At 48.0% G+C, this 21684-nt stretch overlaps 1 protein-coding gene across 7 annotated transcripts in view; it reads left to right on the top strand.

Moving 5' to 3' along the window:
* The first annotated feature begins 2375 nt into the window (after nucleotides 1–2375).
* PLEKHG1 (pleckstrin homology and RhoGEF domain containing G1) overlaps nucleotides 2376–21684 on the top strand; it is a 201796-nt gene continuing 182487 nt past the window's right edge. The window contains exon 1 of one of the 7 annotated variants that reach the window (XM_053668704.1): nucleotides 2376–2460. The gene's annotated coding sequence lies outside the window, so the exon portion shown is untranslated. The other 6 variants (XM_053668703.1, XM_053668709.1, XM_053668702.1 and 3 more) reach the window with 6 other exon arrangements.

Genomic DNA, 21684 nt, shown 5'->3' with positions numbered 1-21684 from the left:
TTAAGAAAGGATAAATGCTACCTGTGTTTTTCCTGAGGTTCCCCTATAGTCCAGTGGACATAATATTTCTGATTTTGTGTGATCATAAATTCAGTCCAGTCATCACAGCCTCATAAAAGTTATCATCAAAAGCCATAAAGTGAAAGCAAGACATGATCTAGCCTTTTAACTCTGTAACCTTTGCAAATATTAACCCCTATATGTGTGTGACAGATTGGTGACCCTGAAATGTGACTGTGTGTGGTTGGCCCCTCTTCCATTCAAAACAGCTGAGCTAGTGGAATGCACCAGAGAACTGGAACACACAGTGCAGAGCTTGAACCTTCTCAGCTGAGTGCAGTTGTATGACCTTGAGCAAGTCATTGAAACTTCCTGACTCACTATGACCTTGCATGTGACTTAGGGATTATATTATCTACCTCACCAGGTGTCTATGAGGCATAAATGAGTTGCTATAAGAGACACTCAATGATCTCAAAGGGCAAAAACATTTCCTCCAAAGTGATCTAACAGATAGACCTGAAAGGTATGACTTGCAGGCCATGCAAGACCTAGGCAGGCTGCCCTCAGGTCCTTCTTGCCCCTTCCCTGCTCAGCATCACAGGAGTGCAGGGGTGGCAGGCTCTGAGTGTTCCAAGTCCCCCTGGCCTCTGGGTTCAACCCACAGAAGGCAGTGGATGGGAGTGTGAAGGAAGGGAGAAACCAGGATATTTCCCTCCTTTTCTGCTGCTGTGTAAGGCACCGCCTAGTCCTGCGGGGCCCACAGACAGCTTCCATCTGGAACTCCCCACCCCGCCCTCCATCCTGTGGGTGGTGGCCACTTTCTGTTGGTGTTAATATCTGGACTGCCTCACAGCTTTCAGATTCTTGGTATTTCCATCAATTATGGGCCAGTTCCCTGCATTAGAGTCTTTTTTGAATAAGTGGTTTCTGTTTTCCTTGTTTGATCTTGACTGATATTATCATTAGGAAGACCTGTCACCAAAAGAATTTTCCCAATACTGAGTGCACAATTAGAAAGTCATTTCATTGGCTACTTTTCCTTAAAGGGAGGAGTGGCATGTTTTTGTTATGGAATGCTGCATAACAGCATTTTCACAGTTCTTATGTTGTCCTCTCACCCACCCATCCAATCACCCATCCTCTGAACATTTTGTATCTATTGTGAGTTAGGAGTTGAGCTCAATGCTGGGCACACACAGATACACTAGGTACACGTGGATCAGACCAGGTGATGTCAAGATCACGCTCTCATGATCAGAACAGGGCGTATTTGTCTGGGAATCAGGAATGACAAGGTGGCATAGATGACTAGTGCTGTGTTTGGCAGTCAGTATCAATAAGAGAGCTCCCAGTCCTGTTTCCACTTCCTACCTCTCACCTAAATAATACTCTGAAGTAAGTAAAGTGGGTTGGGCAGAAAATATAGTCACCTCTCATAGCTATAGAACCAAAGGTCACAGTTGTTATCTGTCTAAGATGAGCAGGTAGTCAGTGGCAGAGTCTGCACCTGGTGGTCAGATCACATGACTTCTCTCATCATCTGGGCTGAGAAACTCGTGGTTATGTGGGGCCAGGGAGCAGAGCAGCAGAGAGGGCGGTGTGCGAGGAATGAGGAAACCCATCCTCTCCCCTCTCCCAGGTGCCCTGCTCTGCCCCACCCCGCCCCGCAGCTGTCAGGCACAGACACTCTGCACCTTTGGTCTGTGAGTGTCCACTGAGGGCCAGCACCTCAAGCACTGGGCTGGAGGAGTCCAACATGTGCTGTGCACATGTGAGGCACTCTGTTCACTTCTGCTGCAAATAGCCACAGAGGCGGGGTGACAGGCAGGGGACTGGAAAGGGTCTCGAGAAGCCTCCTGAGCCTCAGCTTCCTGTCTGGGAAAGGAAACTAGCACCTGGGTTGCACACCTCCCAGGGTTACTGCAAGACCAACTGAAACTTGGCTTTGAAGATGGCCTATGTCTGCTGTAATCCCGTTGCAAATCATCTGGGGTAGATGTACTCCAGGCATAACCCAGCCTGTGAGCTTTAGGTAATACCAGTCAGTTGTGGAGACAAAATAAACGACAAAACAGAACATAAGCAGCACACTGTAGGGAGAGAACTGGGCCACTATGTGGTCCTCCTGCCCCAAACGTTATTTTGTTCCAAATCTTTATCATAATTTCCATAACTGTGTGCATGCATAAAAACGGATAAAAGGGGGAAATCAGCAACGATAAGAGCTACCATTCAGCCGGGCTTTATTATGGGTTGGGTCGTCTCTGAGGCCTTTCCTGACCATCATCATTCTCACCATTTACAGATGAAGGCAACGCAGCACAGTGAGGTGAAGTAATTTCCTGTAGGCCACACAGCTGGTTAAGTCACCTGGTTCAGTGAAACACCTGTGAGCCAGCAATGTGCAAGCACTTTCTTACACGTTTCAAAGCCTACTGCAACCAGCACGCAAACCTGGTAAGTGACGTCTGCCTTTGAAGGAAGAGAGGTGTTAATTAAGAAATTATCTGCGTGCCTTTGACCGTCGTCACATCTTGCCACACAGCTGTGCCTTTAAACACCCGTCTGGCTGTTATGAAGGTTAGTCTTTGCTCCTTTTCACTTTCTCTAAGCAAAGGTTATTTGGTACATTAACTCAGGTGATTAGGGTAATGGTGCCTGAAAGCTAGTGAGCTCCCCGCCTTGTTACATATTTCCCCAGAGCTTCTGTGTAATACTAGAATGTTGACTTAAAAGAATTACTTTTGGTATTATTTTAAAGAAAAAAACCCGAAGATCCTGCAAAATGAAGAAAAGTGATGTGTCTGCAAAAACAGTAGCAGAGTTTTTTTTTTTTTTAATTGCCCCCAGGGGCTGTAATTTCACTGCTCACTTTGGCAAGCCTCCAGAGACAAGTCCAAGTGTTTAATCTCTTTCGATTTCTCTCTCTCTCTCTCTCTCTCTCCCTCCCTCTCTTTCCTCCTTCCCACCTTCCTCGCCCCAGGGCAGAGGGGAGGTGGGACAGGGGATCCGCTGCTCTGGGCCGGCGGAGCCCGCTTGTGGGCGCTGAGAGGGGCGGGCCGGGGCGCGGCCGAGCGGGGGCCGAGCCCGAGGAAGAGGAAGTCCGAGCCCAAGCGGCGGTGCGGGGCGCTCGGCGGCCGCCGGAGCCGGAGCCCGAGCCCGAGCCGGCGCTGCGCGGTCGCCCCTTCCCGGACGGAACCTGCGCGCGGCCCCCCGATGCGGGCCGCCCCTCTCCGGGTAAGCGCCGGCTTTCCTTCACATCCCGAGTCCTTTTCAAGCGATGGGACCGCTCGCCCGGAGCCCCGAGATTGGGAAGGAGCTCCCAAGTCAGCAGGTGGTGGCGGACGGAGCGTGATGCCGGGACCCCACTCCCTCCAGGGCGCTGCCTCCGGGGCCGGGGCAGACGGTGTCGGGGAGCGCCCCCGCCGCGGAGACCCGGGGTCCGCCGCTGCCCGCCGCCGCCTGGAGGGGGCGACCCACCGCCGCCGCCCGCCTCCGGGCTCCCAGCCGCAAGCCCCGGCACAGCCTGGACTTGGGGACCCGGCGCTCCGGACCCTGCACCCGCAGCTCCGGCGGCTGCAAGGTTGGCTCCTCCGAGAACCCCGAGCGCTACAAAGCCCAGTCCCGCCACGCAAACAGGACAGCCCCAAAACGGGGCCCGACCGCCGGCCACCTTGGGCAGCCCCCCAACACGGGTCCCGGCGCCCGGCCCCAGCACCAGCGAGCCGCGGCGGGGGTCGGAGGCCAGGGCTGCGGCGCATCGGGCTCGGAGAATCCGTGCCTTTGTGGCGCTGGCCTCGGTGGCCCAGCTCCGCGAATACGCCCGGGGCGGGGCCGGGCGGGGGGAGTAGAAAGCGGGGGCTCTTTTGTCACGAGGGTAAGAGGTAACACCTGGTCTCCCCTGGGACTCCGCCGACCTTTCTGGCTCCGGAGGAGCCGCCGGGGTCTGCGGAAGGCGCCGGCAGCCCGGCCCCCTTTGTGTGCTCTGATGGAGCTGGTTCTTAAGGTACGAGACGAACGAGGGTCCAGTTGGGGGAGGTCGTTGAGCCGTTAAGTTGTATCCCGTTCGTTGGAAACAATGAGGTGGGTGAGTTTTTAAAAATGCGCTGGCGAAGCCTTGTTTGCAGAGCCGGTATTTCATTACGTTCCGCTGCTCCGCGCTCCCTTTGTACCGCCCTCAGGTGGCCGCGGCTGCGGCGCAGGGTTTGGAAATCCCTGCGCGCCTCCCGGGGGAGGCGGTTTCCAGCGGGCGTTACAAAGGCCGCTGCCGCTCGCGGGGGCAGAGTCGGTTTGGGGGTTTCCCGACAGGTTGCACACGGAGCTACCTCGCGTTTCCTTTTTAAACCTGGTGGAGACCAGAAGGTTGTCTCTGGGTCAGATTTATCACCCCACAGAATTGCAGGCCCAGCAAGGTCGCATAACGCTGTGAAAATGGTTATCAAGTGTTAAAATCGGCATCTTCTGGTTTCTCGGTTTTCTGTAGCTGGCATGGTTTTAAAGAGTTTGTCAACACGGGACTTTGATTAAACTCTTGTTAAAACATTTCCAAACCCATCGCGTCGAGGAGTAAGAAAACATCATTGTAACTTGGGCCTTGACGCGTGAGACCCCAGCAAGCTCCTCCACCTCAGGTTCAGGTGGCCTGGGCTGCCTCCCTCCTAAGGTGGTTTACGTGAACCAGGTATTTTTTAAAGCTCCATGCTCACTCTACCCCACCCCCAATCCCGGGGCATTTATTTGTTCTACAGTAGCTTAGGACTTGGATACAAAAGTGATGGTTTGATATAAGACGCTCTGACTTTTTGTCCCACGTGAGGCCCTGTGTCTAAGCGCCCAAACCGCCTGAAGAAATAAATGTTTTTCCCCAGAGTTATCTCCTCTCCCTGGCTTTGTCCTCCACGTGGTGTCCCCAGCCGTCCCTTTATCACCTTCCTCTTCTCTCCGGGCGCAGCTGTGGGACCCTGCTGGTGACCACCCGGCGCAGTGAGAAACAGTTCTCTGCCAGAGCCTTGCCCCAACCCTGCTCTTCCTCCATCACCTCTTCCTGCCTGTCTCCATCTTTCCCCTGGGCACCAGCTTCCTTCCTTGCCTTGAATAGGAATGATTTTTACCAAATCCAAACTTCAGTGTTTCCGTGGGAAATTCAATCTGTACTTCAAAGAGTTTGAATGATCACTTGTTAACAAACCAATAGGAAGGAAGTGGCAATAGTTTTGCAAACCCCAAAATAACCTGTACTGTTTTGTCCCACCCGCTCCCACCCCGTTAAGGCCCTGAGTTTTTAAAGTGATTTTACTGAGACTTAATGATTCGTGGTTTGACACATAAATATGGGACATGCTGCTTCAGTGGCATTATGTCTGTTGAGCCCTTAATAAACTACAAGTAATTCCTGGGTCTATACTCTGATTCTTTATGGCTGCAGTCCACTTTTTGCCAGTTTCTCTCCCCTCCTGCCTTTCATTGCTGGTGGTTGGTCTTTCAAACAATTGTCATCTTTCAACCCCCTTCTGGGATGATTAGATCCGTGGAATGGTAAAGCTGGAATGTAGGGGCTAGGCTAACTCTTGGGTGATCTTAAAGATTTAGGAACGTGGTAGAGGTTAAGGCCAGCTGCTCTGGAAGTAGCTGACTTGTATGCAAAGTTTGTCTCTGCAGCATCCTAGCACAGAGACCTTGACCGCTGTAGGAAATGATGTAGGCTACATCATGTTAGAATCAGGAAAATGTAATAACCACAGTTGATTACTCTCTCTGGATTGTCCCACCTTTGCTCCTGTCTTCCTCCGTCATCGAGGAAATAACGGCCTTTCTCTCTGGAGTCAGGCTGAGCTCTGATGATGATTAATGAAATGATTCGAGGAGTTGGGCATGTAGTGTGTTTTGAAGGTGACTGTTGTTGATACACCCAGTCTCAGGAATGCGTGGTTCTGCTGGGGCTCGCGCAGCTCTCTGGTGGCAGAGCTGTGGCCTGACCTGGGTTCACTTCTCTTTCCTCTGAAATGCATGACCTAGAAATGATGGCAGCATGGAGGCATATTTTTAATGAAATGCAGTGGTTTACTCTTTAAGGGAAAAAAAGTCACTGTCTCTTTTGCCTCAGCAAAAACTGGTTTCTAAGGCAGAATGCTCATGTATTCAACTAGGAATGGTAATGGAAACATTTTCTGAGACAGGGACCCTAAGCAGTCTAGTCCTGGCATGTGGCAGGCTCCGAAATACAATGTTTCATTAGCCTGCATCAACCTGCTTTACAAAATGAAAAACTGACCCCAATCCAATCGGGCATTCAGAGCCACGGGTGTCTCTGCCAAGTAGATCTGACTGCAGAGCCAGCTTTCAAGTAATTAAGAGATGACTACATGTTCCTCTTTACATTGCTCACGCTGATGAAAGGCAACAGATGTTTAGCAAAGATGATAGAAATACAGCCTAACCATCCTAGCCAGGGGGCCCGGACTTATTGCAGAATAACCGGGCCACAGGTTATTCGGATGCTGCAGAACAGCCTCAGTCAGCCTGGCGGTTCCCATCCCAGGGATCAGGGGTTGACGGTATACTGCGTCTAGAATAGATGTCATTTCTGAGGCATGTTTGAGTATCTTTTTAATCTGTGTACACAAGTTCACCAAAAAATGTGTTTTTTCAATGAGATACAAGCCCAGTAAAAACTTTCAGGCCTAAACATCTTCTCTTGGTAAATATGGAATTATTGTTTGATGGATAATCGAAGTACGTTGAACTGATGGAACCGAAACTCCACAGCCCTTCTCTTCTTTCCGCCTTCCCCCATCATCTTGGTGGAAAGGCACCTTGAAGAGTGATAATGTCGGGCTAAGTTTGAAAAAGAGTCCAGCAATGCCCACTTGACGTGCTAACCTGATGGAGGGGTTTTCACGGTCTCTAAATAAGGGGGTTGTCTTGGTGAGTTCTCATCACTGGTGTGCCACAGAGTCTACAGAAGCCACTGGTCACCAGCGTCGGGAAGGCCCAACCAACCGTTACAGCATTTGGCCAAAAGCTAGCAAGTCCGAAGTGTAAGAAGGACATCTTTGTGAATATCCAAGACAAATTAAAAATGGGTGTGAGTTTAATAATGGCTAAAACTGTAGAATTCGTGTGAGAGGAATCACAAATCAATGAATCATCACACCGTGACGTTAACTCTAATTACTGAAGTGGTAGACAGATGTAGTTCTCTATGTGTCTGGTCACATCAAACACTTAAATGTCCTGGTCCGACTACCAGTGGGGGAGGATGGTAAATTCTAGGTCGGGGGCGGTAAACACTCCCCTGTAAATAACCAGATAGTGAGTATTTTAGGCTTTGTGTCTCTCTCGTATATTCTTTGTTTGCAACATGTGAAGAATGTAAAAACTAATCTTTGCTTGAGAGCCACACAGAACAGGCTGTGAGCTGGATTTGTCCAGGTCTGTTCTGAAGGAAACATTTTCTGTGTGTGATATCCTTCAGTATTTTCATGGAGACCCGAAATGACAAATTTCTTAGGCTATCTCTGAGCTGAAGTGATATATACGAACGTTAGAACCAAATCTCCTTTGTTACTCCTTTTTTTCCAGCTGGTTTTCTTTATTTTCTCTTTACATGGGGGTTAGGATTCTCTTTGGGACATAGCAGTCAGTTGATACAGGAATGGCAGTGCCCAATTGCAACATTCTTCCTTGAGTTGGATGCTGGAGAGGCTTTGCTGGGACGGAAGAAAGCCCACATTGACTTAGGTCATTGATGAAGGTCACACTGATCACAGGAAACAAAGGTCAGACCCCCGAGCATGGCACTCAGGTGCCTACTTTCCTTCCAGCTCCTCCCCTGTGTACCCTGTATCCCTGTCACCCAAGATCACTTGCAGAGCCCTCGGTGGACTGTGCTCACTTTCACCAGTGGAGGGGTCCTTCCGGACGACGTTTAAACCTCCATCTCTTCCTTGCAGCCTCTCCTCAACTTATTGGGAAAGATGGAGGCATCTCCACCTCCGTGTTAACACAGGACCTTATACATGAAGTGCTTAGAAAAAGAGGGGAATGTGATGGTTCAGAAGGTAAATAGTACCTTTTCAGAGGAGGGGAACAACTTTATCCCTCTCTGTAGCTTCTGGAGCTTGTTGTACCTCTTTGGACCAGTCCCAGAATTTAGCACTGAACTTTCCAGGGCTTGTGCGTGATACACAGTGTAACACAGGGCCTGTGTGTCTGGCTTTGAAGGTAGACCGAGCAGAGGCCTGGTCCTTACTTCTCTGCTTACCGGCTATAGGTTCCCCCATCTTCAGAGTTGCTGGGGTAAATGATTTTTTCCTCTCTAAAGCATTTTGTCCAGGGTCTGACATGCAGTCACTGCTCAATAAATGGTAACTTTTCTTCATTCCGGAGCCATTCATTGTGAGCTTACTATGCCCAGAATGATGCCTGATGCTATTCAAGAGATGTGGTCTCCATAGAGAGGTGATCAGCAAGGTGGGAGAATCAGGGTGACGATGGGGCCACCTTAGACCGATGCTTTGGGAAGCCACTCAGAAACAGCAGCCTTTGAACTACAATTTGAATGATATTGATGAGTTCCTATTTCATGAGATCTAAGATACTGTTGAAAGACATTGTTTCTGCCTTGATCAGGTGGCTTAGTTGGTTGGAGCATCGATCCGCAAAGCAAATGCAGGTTGAAGCAAATGTGGGTTTGATTCTCGGTCAGGGCACCTACCTAGATGGCAGGTTTGGTCCCTGGTCAGAGCACATTTGAGAGGCAACAAATTGATGTCTCTTTCACATCAATGTTCCTCTCCTTTCCTTCCCTTCTCTCTAAAATCAAGCATGTCCTTGGGTGAAAATGAAAAAGAAAAGGAATATGTTGTTTCTTTCTTTATTTTATTGTATTTTTTTTTACATTCAGACAATCATACACTTTACAAAGACCTTTTAAAAAATGTATTGCTAAGAAAAGAAATTCTGTCCATAAAGTCAACATTGCCTCCTTTAAGATGCGTCCATACATTGTGGGGGGGGGAGCATTTCTTAGCATCAATAAAATGCATTGATATTTATGCTCAGTAAGTATCCACTGAATAAATTAATCTTACCCTATGATTGCTTACAGGATTCTGCTTCAATGGTTTACATTGTAACTGAGTTTCTCCCTTTCTTGAGTTGGACCAGCAAAGAGTTAACTAACAACCTAGTAAATGAAAGTATTGTAAGACATTTGTGATCTGATGTATTCTCCAAGTTTAAAACATTCACCCTGGCCATTGGAGTGGAGGAAGTGCAGCAGCGAATCCTGTTTAAGTGAAACTGGCGTACGCACACTTGGGCAGGGGTGACGCTGGGCAGCTCTTGCAGCCAGGTAATTGCTTTTGGCATCTGTCTGCAGAGACGTGTGAATCCTTCATGCACATCAGTGCCTTTCCGAGGGCAATGAAGGCATAAGCTTAGAGCTCACTGCCTTCTGTTTTCTAGATTTAATTTAATACAAATACTCCTCTCCAGCATCTCCAGGGGTTGATCATCCCTCTGACCACGTGGGTCCTTTCTAATAATGAGAATGGAAGGACTCCACAGAGAGCCGACCTCCTTCTCTCCTCTGGCAAGGCTTTGGGTTGTCCTGCTCCAAGCAGAGTTCTCTCCGAACATTTTCCCACCCTCCTCTCTGTTTAGAGTAAAGTCCCGCTGGGCTCTTTGCTTTCTGACCACCCTCTAAACTCTGACGCCTCCTCAAGGTCTTTTTCCACACCCTCCTCTCCAGCTCTCACTTCTGTCTGTGATTCACTCCGTTTCAGGTTGACTCAGTGGGAGCTCTGACAGCACGTGGCTATTTCTCACTGTGTTTAAGTGTGCTTTCCTACTGTTTATTTGAAGTTCAACATGTCACCCATGTCACAGGGTGGCATGCTAGCCCTCCACACACAGTGAACATGCCCTTCCTAATGCCCTCTGGGAATCTGTTCTTTTGGGGCATTTTTCATCTCCCCCACCCTCTGCCAACTCTGCCACTGAAGCCCCAGCAAAGTTTGCTTCCTGCACCCTGCCAGGCTGGGAGAGGCCCGTGAGCCCTTGGCCTAGGAGGAAGCCAAGTGCCGCAGGCCTTCTCTCTTCCAGAGCCACCTCCTTCCTCCCTCCACCTACCTGCTCATGTGACTAAAGCCCTCATGCTTTAGGAGGTCCCCAGAACTGACACCAACTCCCACAGAAATTCGAGACTTTGGAAATGAGCAAATGCAAAGGATAGGACATTTGTAGGCATCGTGAGGGTGGGGTGGGTGGCGTAGGTGGGGGAGGATGCATACTCACCATTGTTCAGCTTAAGGATGATCGAGGGGGAATGGGGAGGATGATGGAGGAGGAACGGGGAGGATGACGGAGGGGGAATGGGGAGGATGATGGAGGAGGAACGGGGAGGATGATGGAGGAGGAACGGGGAGGATGATGGAGGGGGAACAGGGAGGATGATGGAGGAGGAACGGGGAGGATGATGGAGGAGGAACAGGGAGGATGACGGAGGGGGAATGGGGAGGATAGGAGGCTGCGAGGGAGGGCTGGAGGGGCTGATCCCAGGCCATCCCAGAATACGGCTTCCCGCGGCTGTGTGATTACAGACAGTCTCAAACACTAGCATCTGCGCCTCTCTGATGTGCTGGGAGTGGGGAAGAACTGTAATCTAGGGTGTAAATATACCACCCTGTGTTTGTTCCCTTTAACTGTGTAAACCCGTTATTAGTTTAAGCATCTGTGTTGTGCTGGAATATTATAGCTGCTGCAAAGGGGGATATGGGAGCTGGTCTGAAACAGCTTCCGGCTTAAACATTCAGGTGTCTCACACTTTTAAAATTCCGAGTCAACAAAATACATGGAGTATGCCACACAATGGCCCAAATCAGGGATACAGGTACACTGAGTGGGTGTGAGAGGAGTATGTTGGGGGGACATAGACTGGCAAGTTAGTTTTTGTAAAAGGAAAACCTTCCCTGACATCATGCCTTGCCCATCCTAGATCAGGGTTTTGGAATGAGTTTCTCCTAAGCATAACAAGGATGGTACCCCAAGGATGTTGAGACGGGCAGGGGACCAAGGGGAGATGGGCGTGCAGACGAGCTGACGAGGACTGGCTCTGTCCAGGAAAGTGCTTGGGGAAATAGCTGGATGTGTTTGGAATTCAGCGATGGAGGGAAATCTTGGTGGTCTTGGCTTTTTTCCACTTTTCTTCACTGTCTCTGTAAGACACATGCTTATCCACCCCCTCCTATAGCAGTTGTTGAGATTAAACTCTAAGGGATACCATTTAATCACAGTATTTAATAAGATCTGGTCTTGAAACTAAAACAGCAGACAGAGTAACGGGGAAGCAGCGCCGCCATGGCGTGTGGAACCCTGTGCCCACGCTCACCCTGTCCTGGCGAGGCTTTACCTGCAGCCGCCGGGAATCCAGCAAACTTCCAAAACCTTCTATTTTCTTTCTGTTGTTCTTTTTAGAATTTGTCCTGATATGAGAGAAAATGTTACAGAATTCTAAAGACGGAGGTGTGATGAGCTCCATAATAGCTCTGCCTTCCAAACCCCAGAACACCCCTGAGGCGCAAAGTAGGATTTGTTTTGCTTTATACTCTGCTGTATCATGATGGGATGCTGTCTAACTTAATACTGTAGTTTCAGGAATTTCCAGGTGGGAATTTAACAGGCATTTGTTTTTAACTTCTTTCTTTTAAAAATATTTGTTTATTTATTTTTAGAGGGAGGGGAGGGAAGGGAGAAAGAAATGGAGAGAAGCATCGACCAGTTAGTTGCCTTCATTTGCACCCTGACCTGAGACCAAATCCCTAACTCAGGCATGTGCCCTGACCGGGAATTGAACCAGCTGTCTTTTCGCTTTGTGGGATGATGCCCAACCGACTGATCCGCACTGGTCAGGGCTGTTTTTAACTTCTTACATAAATGAAAACAAGAACACATTCCTGTACTAGCTAAGGACATACTAGCTAGCCATGACTACTCTAAACATCTCCTTGGTTTGGGATTACTAATATATGCAGAAAACCCTTCCACAGACGTTGAGAAACTGTACCATGCTCTCGACTGAGGAAACTCTCACCGGATACCTCAATGTGCATAACAGATACAGCAATCAAAGCAAATACTTTCCTAACTTCTCCACTTACTCATTGTGGTACTTGGTTCAAACACCGTTTCTGTGATGTTAGTTATGGGGGGAAAGGGATGCATGGCAGAGATGGGTTTGTTTTTCTAAGGTTTGAATACTCAGAGTTGAAATGCAGGAATAGTCTGGAACGTGGCAGTCTGTGCATGTCATTTGGAAGTTATTTGAAAATGCCTTCTAAAAGAGGACAAAACTATGTAATAAGGATGTTATAGGTTTAAATGCATAATGTGTGGGTAGCACCCAGTACGTAACAAACCCTTGATAAATAACAGCTCTTCCATATGTTCACTCCAGTTTAATTCCCTGCTACTGGGCACCTGGGACAATGATCCAACATGAAAATCTTGGGAGAAGCTGTCCCAGTGCGGGGAGAAGTCCCTTCAGTTTCCTGAGGCAAAAGTCAGTGGTCAGAGACGGGGAAAAGATACACATCTTTGCTCATTTCACTGCAGTGGAGACATACAGTGTTCGTTACACTTGGGAATTCAGGTTAGAATTCGTTTATTGAACAAATATAACTTCCTAAGTTCTCAGGACACAGTGGTGAACACAGCAGACCAGATCCGGGGAGGGGGTAGACTCATGTAGTGAGTGCTTTAAGGAAGAGAAGACAGGGAAAGGGCCTGGGGCAGGGCCACGCTAACTGTCTGGGTGTCACGGAAAGGCCCCTCTGAGCCAGTAACACTGAGCAAAGGTTTAAGTAACAAAACACAAAGGTCTGAGGAAAGGACATGTTAGACCACAGGTGGCAACCACAAGGGCCATGGGCCTAATCCAGCCCTCCACCTTGTTTTATCCGGCCCCGTGCCTTGTTTCTACCCAGTGGCAGCGCCGAGCTCTCACTTAACTGTTAAGGAGTAGTTACATTTGCACAGTCCTAAAATTACACTCAGCCCTTCGAAGGCAACCGCGAGGCTGATGTGGCCCCTGGTGAAAATGAGTTTGATGCCCTTGTTCTAGACAGACAGAAAAAAATGTGTGGAGGCCTTAAGAGAAGAATAAGCCCTGTGAGTGTGAGGAAAAGAAAGGCAGCCTGTGTGTGTGTGAACTTGTAAGTGGGAGACGGAGCTGGAGAGGTAGGCGGGGCCCGGGGGGTGTGGCGCTCCATAGCATCCAAGGTCTTGAGCGTGGCTCATGAGCCCAGTGCAAAGCCACTGTTGTTGCCGCAGGGGAGGGACATAGTGGAGGAAGGCACAGTTATCATTCAGGTGGAGCAGTTGGGAAGCTATGGCAGGTGCAGAAAAGATGCTCAGAAGAGGTGATGAGAAGCGGGTTGATTGGGCACTGGGACATCAGCAGAAACAATGCAGCACAAGAAGGAACTGATGGGAATGAGGAAGCCACATGGCCACTCTCATTTGCTTTGACCTACCTGCTACTGGTCTCCATCCTTTACTCCCATCGGCCTTTGTCCCGTGGCTCCCTTAGAAAAGTAACTGGGGCAGCACGTGGCCACAAGGGATGCTCTCGTGGGAGAAGGGAGAAGCCCACCTCCCCACCAGCCCCCTCAGAGCTCAGTACCTTCTTCCAGCTCCCTCACATTCTCATTTCCGCATTTCGGGCACTCACCATACAGTATTTCCATAACCATTTAGTTGTCTGCCTTCCCTCACTGGACTCTGCCAACCTCCTGAGTGCAAGTAGCCGAACAAACAACATTGTTTTTCTGAATTTCAACAAATTCAGGCAAAAATTTCAGTTTTCACACACTACTCAAAGATGAGAACTTCTGAGCATATAGCTAAATATTTCAAAAAGAAGAAAGAAGAAGAAGAGGAAGTAGGGTGGAGAAAAAGGAGGAGGAGTGAAGGAAAGGACACCCACTGGGGAAATCCAGTGGCGCTCTGACTCAGCACTTCCTGAAGGTGTCTTTAGAAAGTGTTTTTCTTTAAATGATCTTCTGTAAGGGGAGTCCAGGAGCTCTTGCTTTGGAAGTTCTATGGGTCTGCAGGAAATGCAGTACTCTATAAATATTTATGTCCATTGCCTGCCTTTCACTGGCTTATAGTGCAATTGGAAAGTCAACAGTGTTTATTCTGGAATAGAAACAACTATCAGAGAAATTTTAGTGGTAAGAAATCTTTCTAATGTTCCAAGCCAGTGAAATGACTGCTGTGCATTTCCAGACAGGATATCAGCCTTGCTCCGACCCTATAAACATGCCCCCGTTTGCATGCAGAGGGCACTTCAGACCTTTTGGTGGGTCTCCCGGGACATGGAGATTGTGCCACATTCATCCTCGAGTTCATGGGCACACCGTTGACCTTGAACCAAGTGTCTGACTTGAACTTTGGTCTGGTTCCCTATTTCCACTGTAGAGTGGAATTGAGAAGTCTTGTGTTCATTGCTATCATGTGGATTTGGGTGAAAACCTTAATTCTAGTTACCAACATAGAGCCCAGAAATGTAAAAGCAAGTTCAAGAAGTCTGTATTTGTTATTCTCCTATTCAGAATTTAGCCCTTTTCCTGAGGAAGAAATGACAAATATAGCCAAACCACATTGTTTAGTGTTGGTACAAAAATTGTTCCGTTATTTGTAAGTTTAGTTTATTAAGACAAGTGTTTAAAAGATCCTGTTGTGTTAAAAAGAGAATGGATTCTGGTAGCCTAGTTTTAGTTACTATGCCTCTTCGAAAATAATGAAATGAAATTCCTCTTAGAAATATTCTGATTCAAATTTTTGGCTCCCATAGTGAGGCCCTATTGTATTTCAAAATAAATCAAAAGAAAAACGGTGCAGTGGGCCTGTCTGAGCCTCGCATTCTTATTTACATGCCTGCTGGGATTTATCTATTGGCTTTTGCACAATTGATTCAAAGTCACCCACCCAGAAATGGATTCATAATCTCTATTTCCAGACCTACCTCTGACTTCCTTGGGTTGGGTTTTTCCCCCCTCCTGTGCAATTCTTAGTTCACAGCGCCACAATTCATCGGTCAGGGCAAGCCATTTTCTTTTCCTTTCCTTTCCGGCCTTGTCCAATCAGTTAGCAACAACTTCCTAAACAGTTCTCAGTCCATTTTCACTTACTCATCACGCCCCCTCCCAGCCTTGTGGATGCTTATCTCTTGCCTAGACAAGTAGAATAATTGCTGAGCCGGCAGGCATTGCTATGTTTAGAACTCAAACCTGACCAGTGAATGCCCCTTCTAATGGCTTAACCCCAAGGGAAGGCTGATGGCAGAACTTAAGGTGGAGATGAAAGGCTCAGTTCGAAAGCCTTTAATGTCTCTCTGGTCACATCCCCCACAGCTCAGGTCCAATCCACAGGCGAACCCTGTGGGCTCTACTCAAAACACGCAGACTCCTCCTGCACTCCTCCCAGTCCTCACTGCCCCCATTGGTGCCGTCCACTGCCCTCTCTCCCTGGATTACTGCAATAGGCTTCTAACTGGCCTCTTGCTTAGGCCTACGCCCCCTACTGCCTTCCAGAAGCCAGAGTGAACTCGTGCATAAGTCAGCTAATTCAGACTCCTCCAGTGGTTTCCTGTGTCACTCAGTCAAAAGCCAGTCCACGGAGCAGCCCCCGGGACCCTCCCCAGTCGCGCCTGGCCCTGCTCTGCCCTCCCGCTCCGATCTCACTCCTTCCCACCATTGTTCACTGTGCCTTGGCCAGCAGGCTTCTGACTTCCCAAGTGTGCCAGACGAGCTCCTGCCTCGAAGTGCTTTCTGCCTGCACCGTTCTCCCTGGATACTGAAGACTTACTGTCTCACTTTTTCTGGTTTCCTGCTCAAGGGTCCCCTTATCAGAGAGGTCTTCCTGATCATGTTCTCTGTGGCCATGCAAGCCATTGCCTTCTTACCCGACTTCATTTTTACGTACAGCGTTTATCAACACCTGACGAAGGGTATGTTTGTCTCTTGCCTGTTCTTCATGAGCAGAGAGACCTCATGTTGTTCACACCGTATTTCCAATGTTTTCGTCCAGTGCCGAGCACAGAGAAAAGCTTAAATGTTTTTTTTGAATCTGCCAATATCACCTTGGCCATCACCATTTTTTTGCTTCTCAGTCAGGTAAGCTGTGATTGTCTGATACTGTGGTAGCACCATGTTCTAGAATGAGATCAGCAGCCCGAGGTGCGGCGGGCATGCAGATGTGGGGGGTGGGGGTGATGGTGGTGGGTGCACAGGGAGGGAAGTGGTGGGGAACCTGCCCAGTGACTCCTCCTGCCCCCCGGCCTGCCCTCAGACCCCTGGGCTTCTGGAGAAGGGTCCTGGTGGCCTGACGGGGCCTCTTGTCCATAGTGTCTGCTCCCTGGCATCGTCCTGCCTGGAAAAGCTTGCTCTTGGCTGCTTCCCCAAATCTGCCTTATTCCTCCCCAGAACTCACACAGCACCAGACAACTTCTCGTGTGTGGCAAAGACTCAGGAAATACCAAGTCACTGCTTCATATTTATGTCTAGCCTTTTGCCCATCATTTATCCGAGTGCTGCTTATCCATCACAGTAGGCAGTGCCATGTGACAGATGTTCAGATTCTCGAGCCGGACCACCTGGATTCAAAACAGGTTCCACCACTTAGAGCTTGCAGGACCTTGGGGACGCTGTCCAGACTCTGTAAGTTCAGGGGCGGCCTCTTAGAGACGAGGGAAAGAGGCCCAGCGTCTGGGGCTCCGACAGGGGATCAGATGCAGCCATCCTCTAACATGCACGCACGGCCTGGTTTTGCCAGAGAGGAGAGTTAGGTATCAGTGCTACCACCATTGTTTTCATGAACATTTCTTCAAAACTCACATCTTTCGTAAAACTCAAATTGCTCTCTTGTTTCTTGGAAAACTGTGTGTCTTTTAATTACCATTTTATTCAGCTTGGTGTGTATTAATGCCTTACGCCGATTATCCACTTGGGTCTTCTTAAATTATACGTAGAAAATAAAGACCACGTGCAGTGGAAATACTACATTTATCCACCCCCTCTGAGCCTTTCCTATCTCCCTTGCTCGGTTTATTTTTCTGCATAGCATACATATCTGTCTGATTGACACACCATATATTAATGTTTATCTTTTTAAGCTCCACAGACAGGGGGATTCATCTCTGATTAAAGGAATTTCCAAAAAACACAAGTAGAGAAAACAGTATGATGAGCCCCATGTACCCATCTTCCAGATTCAACAATTAAACATTTGGCAGTTCTGTTTTATCTCCCCCCCCTTGGTGTTCCCTCTCCCACTTGGGATATTGAAGGCAAACCCAGGTATCATTCTATGTAACCCACAATTACATCAATATGCTTTTCCAGCTGATAAGGACACACTCTTCTGTGTAACCACCCACCATTAAAGTGCCTGGTGAAGACAACAGTACTTCCTGAATGCAGCTTTTCCCCTTTTCCCCGCCTACTTTTCCTGTTAGAGCGGGGTCTTCTGCCTGTTTTCTTTACCGTCACATCTCAAGTATTACATACTAGGCCCTGCACTGATGAGTGGGTAGGTTGTATTCTTAAGTTTTATTCTTGGAAGATAACAACATAAAAATATTATAAGTGGTGATTGCGAGTTTGGGTTAATAACAGAAAGGCCCACTTGACTCATGATGAAGCTGCGGCCTCGCTCTGTCTAATGTTTACAGGTACAATAGGACTAACCACAGCACCTTGTAATGAGCAAGCGTCTTCAGAGCTGCAGCCGGGAATGGGCTGCCTTTGAGCCTGCCTCTCTTGCCTCAGAGGGGTCAGAAATTCCTCCTCTCCTCCCCCTTCTTGAACAGGAAATAAAAATCACATGGTTCATGCTTTCAGAGCTGAGTGATTATCTTTTGCATATGAAGTGTACTACTTCCTAGCTCTTTCTTCAAGCATAGAATGGGCAGAAATTATAAGTACTCCATAGGATTGTTATGAACATGGAAAAATAGTGGATAAACCGTTTCACAGAGCTTGGCTGTCAGCAGCTGTTTAATGGGCAATTGTGATCTCTCCCAACAGAGATGTGTTGCCAAGCCACCATTGTTGGCAATCTCCAGACAGGGGAGAAGGCCCCCAAGGTTTGATGGGGGGCAGGGGGCCAAGGGCTACTAATAGAAACTGGCTCTCTGCGGCAGCGCCCGCCCCCCCAGGGCTCCCATCCTCTCCGTCTGACTCTGCTCTCCAAGCGTAGCCTTCAGGGTTTCTCCCTGTTGCTGTGGTCTACCGTGGAATGGGAAAGCCGAGTTGTGGTTTCACTGCTGGGCGGTGCGCTGCCCTTGTGAGGGTTAATTCGAAGAGCTTTTACTGCTAATAATGAGGTTTAAGGAAATCCTTATCGTTTCACCCTCTCTTTTGAGTAAACACTGGGAAATAATAGTTACATGAAAATCGGGTTTTGAGCTAACCCGAACGAAAGACTGGTTTACACTTCAGATTCCTATCTAAGTAAGATTATTGTCAGGCACTCTGAGCTCCCTAATAAATTTTGGGGTCACAACTCGTCAATAACACACTGGCAGATCATTTCTCATAATAAGTGCAGACATGTTCATCTAGCACACGGAAATGCCTTCTCGATTTCATGAGTGGAAGGACTTGTCCTCTGTTGCCAGGACTGTACTTGCTCTGAGGCAAATCAGCCTGGGATTTGAGGTGAATGAAGCTTTGGGTGACCTGCAGCCTCAGGAAAGCTCAGTCCCTCTCCCCAACACGAAGGGACCTCCACAACACGGAGGGCCTTGAAGCCTGACAGCCAACCCTGACAGCTTTGCACTGGAACCTACACCTCCAGCCTTTTCATGTTGGACATCTGTGCCCGCTCCCCTCGGACCAGCCCCAAATGCAGTCCAGAGTTCTCTGCTTGCTCCCACTGGGCCCTGCCCACCCCTGGGAGCTGGCATCTGCATTATATCCCTTTCTCCTTAATTGAAGCCCCTTTCCCCAGGGGGACACGCTTGTAATGTGTATTTACTTGAATTCTCACAACAGGAAATATATAGAGATGTAAATACCCACAGGGTAGACATTCTTGTGAGAAGAATCAGACTAAGGAGGGATTACAGTGGGTGAAGTCTGCTGGAAGGTATAGAGTGGAAATTCTAGGGAGGGAATAAGGTGATAGGAAGGGGCGGGGATGGGGAACAGTGATGGGGAGGACAGGAAGTGCAGGGGTCTGGGGTGATGGTTAGGGACCTTCACCTTCCCGGTTCCGGTTCCGTGTGCCGCCTATCCTGTCATTTCCTGCTGTACCAAAGAGTAACACACCCTGGCTCGATGGCTGCAGCGGCAGTGGCCACAGTGGAAATGACAGCTGGCACTGCCTGAGCACTGACTAGGGCAGGCTTTGCACCTATTTACTAACTTCATGCTCACAAGCACTTTGAATGCATTCAGTCATGCCCATTTCATAGATGAGGATGCTATGATGTAAACATAGTTGGATAACTTATCCAAAGACAGCTAATCAATGGCAGTGTTGGGTCCGTGCCCATTTACTGGCCCCAGATCGCACACTCACGGTACATGTGGTGTGTGGATTAGGGGTGGGGTCATCACAAAGTGTGGGGGAGAGATGGGACTCACAGCTCTGAATAGGCCCCAGGCCAGTAGGTAGCTCTCCCCTCCTAGGAACCCCAGCTCCTTCCGTCTTGTTGCCCTGAGCGACGGCATCTTCATTTTGGGCAGCTGCATACCCAGCTAAAATCAGGGGTTGTGTTATCGGAAAAGTACTTGAGTGTTGGGATGTCTTCTCTAAAGGAAAAAACACATCTAAAATGTTTAACACCAGGTGGATTGTCCTGCTTAAGTACAAATAAATATCAGATGCTCCTGTTTGATTAACAACTGGGCATTTCCAACACACATTTTGTTCTACCAAGGGCTGTTTACTAACAGAGTCAGAAGCAGTTTCTTCTGGGGAGGAAACTTCTCAAGATGCTAATCATCACAGGATGTCAGTCATCCGTGGTGACATCAGGAAACACCTGAAAACTAATACGGTTTGCTGCCTCCTTCAGCTTACCGTCTTGTAAGAACTTGTTTTGCTGTCAGAGGTTTACTGTTCAGGCGGTAGCTTGAAGGACTTCTTATGTGGACTGAATTGATTAATCAAAGGAATGATTGAGGTTGCAATATTCTTAATCTATTATGATTAAAAAAAAACACTGGTAAATGCTGAAGTCCTAGAATTAAGACCTAAACTGAGGGAGGGATGCTTTAAATACCATCGAGAGAGTTAGAAAGAAAATGAAGAACTTGGGTAACAAAGATTTTTGCCAAGATTAAGAATTTGAAGAGGTATAATTGAGTTACATTGTATATTTTCAGAAACTGATATTTTATGAATTTTCTTCTTTTGCATATTCCTGGAGAATTACAGGAAGTCCTTTGTAACAGGGTATCCTGAGTTGGAGGGTTTGTTAAGTTAAAAAAACAACTTGCACTCACTCGGTGGTATGCTTTGGTGAAGATTATAGACTCCATTGTGCTTTGCTGGGTTTGGAGAGCAACAATCGCTTTAATCACACTTGTTTTCATGGTGGCCTGGGGAAGAATTAGGAGACTTCCTTTTAAAAAAGAGTTTTTGCTAAGACAGCGCTTTTATTCTCCAGTTGAGTCAATAGAGTGGTCTTCTGCTGAAATTCCAAAATCAAACTCGATATCCCAGTGAAACTGAAAGTTAATTGATGAACAGTAATCAACCAGTTAATTACTAGTGTAATAAAAGAAACTTGCACATAAATTTTTTTAACTATTCAAATGGCATGGAACTTTTAGAAGAAGGTTATTTGTTAAGAAAATGAGGGCTTTAGAAGTACGGAACTCTGGATCTCCTTGGCATTGTTTCCCATAGAACTCAGTAAGATTCGGGTCTAATTTAAAGGTGCCGATCCCTTTCTGAGCTGCCCAAGAATGTTAAGAACTGTGGTGCTGATGGTGAGTGGTGAGTCGAGCTTCCAGCCAGTGAGAGTGCACTTCTGAAGGGGAGCAGCAGAGTGCTCACCAGGCTTCTAAATGCGAAGGATTTCCTCCCATTCTCTGAGGACATTTGACAGACAATCTGTTGCAGCTTATTGATGGGCATATCAGCATTGTTTGGTGGAGGGCCTGGGGTGTGGGAACAGGCCTGAAGGAGTGAGGGACTGGATCCAAACTCAGGGGTGATGAAAGCTAATAGGGCGTGTGTGCGTAAATGTTTGACAACCTGCTGGGGTGGGGGTGGGGGACTGTGTGTGTATGTGTGACACACATGTACACATATATAACATGCACTTACTATAAAGTGTGCTGATGTGAAGGATGTACAGCACAGAATTTGCACATAATAACAGAAATGCAAGTTGCTTCTCCTAGCATGCTTTTGTTGATATTTCTTCAACTCCAGATACTCATAACCAACCTGTTCATAAGTGAATGTAGTTTCGATATGACTATTAGATATTTTCTTTCACATCAAAAAGACAAAAGCGCATCAGTGAAGATGCACGTCAGCACGTCACTCGTCTGTCACTGACACTAGTGACCCCTGCAGAGCTAAGTGCTGGAGGAATATTCCTCAGTTTTTGGTGCTGTTTATACGATGTTAATGGCTAAAGACACACACACTTTCACA

Source organism: Artibeus jamaicensis, unplaced genomic scaffold (assembly GCF_021234435.1).
Source record: "Artibeus jamaicensis isolate MK-2021 breed Jamaican fruit bat unplaced genomic scaffold, CSHL_Jam_final contig_497, whole genome shotgun sequence".
Classification (NCBI taxonomy): domain Eukaryota; kingdom Metazoa; phylum Chordata; class Mammalia; order Chiroptera; family Phyllostomidae; genus Artibeus; species Artibeus jamaicensis.
Note: the sequence above shows the minus strand (reverse complement) of the source record. Positions and strands in the feature narration are given on the sequence as shown.